Genomic DNA, 1,003 nt, shown 5'->3' on the forward strand with positions numbered 1-1,003 from the left:
CAAAAGCCGAATGACACTTGACAGAAACGAGTGACAGAAGTGTTATGTCATAAACGTTTATGACTTGTTTATAATGTTTATGACACGTTCATGACAGTGTCATGTCACTCTTATGTAGATGCCTTCAAGTAAAGTGCAACCTATTCTCCCTGGGGGTCATTCAGTGATAAGTATTTAGTCAAAGTGGCCGTTCTGTTTTTGTCTCCTAATTAACTGCCAGTAAGAGTAAACTTGTTTAATAATTGGCCAAGCAGCGTCATCAGCGCTCAGCGCACACACCCTCCGCTGGGTCCAGTCTGGTCCACTTCAATTCATCACCTCAATTTAATGCCTTTGGCTCTTTGCAGTGATTGCAGTCGCTTCGAAAGGTCAGACAGAATATCTGTTAAACATGACTTCCTCTCTTTGTTGACTGTCACGCTTGGCCGATAACAGCCAGTCGTTTCCATGGCAATATTTCATTGTCTAGCTGTCTAGACGCCCCGTGACACCCAACACCGCGTCCCTCCAAGCTGAGGTGGATTGCATTTTGTCTAAAATCAATGTCCGAGCTCTCTGCGTTTAATTTGTTGACCGTTTTCGTAGGGCTTCAGCCACAGTGTAGGTAGCGAGGGCAGACGACCTCGTTTACCCTCGGAGCGGTGAGTGGAGAGGTCAGCTCGGTGCGTGTTTGTGCTTCGTTCACTGTTAACACCTAGAGTTTGGTAGTATTTAATGCCGAGCGTATTTGGATCACTATGGGGCATTCTCACCATTTTGCACAATTATTTTTGACATTTCACTAGTGCAGTGCTGTCATGCCCTAATAAAGTGGCACAGTCAAGGTTTTCATAACAACCCTTTTTTCAATTACTTAGGATAAGTGACTTGTTCATTCTCATGCTGATTTTTGTAGTGATTTTAAATTAACAATATTTGCAAATTCAGTACCATTATACAAAAACATTTTCTGCCTTTTCACTTTAGTGAATGCTAATCCACTCTTTGAGTGTAAGAAGCATCT

The sequence above is a fragment of the Alosa alosa genome, chromosome 2, assembly GCF_017589495.1.
Source record: "Alosa alosa isolate M-15738 ecotype Scorff River chromosome 2, AALO_Geno_1.1, whole genome shotgun sequence".
NCBI classification, from domain to species: Eukaryota; Metazoa; Chordata; class Actinopteri; order Clupeiformes; family Clupeidae; genus Alosa; species Alosa alosa.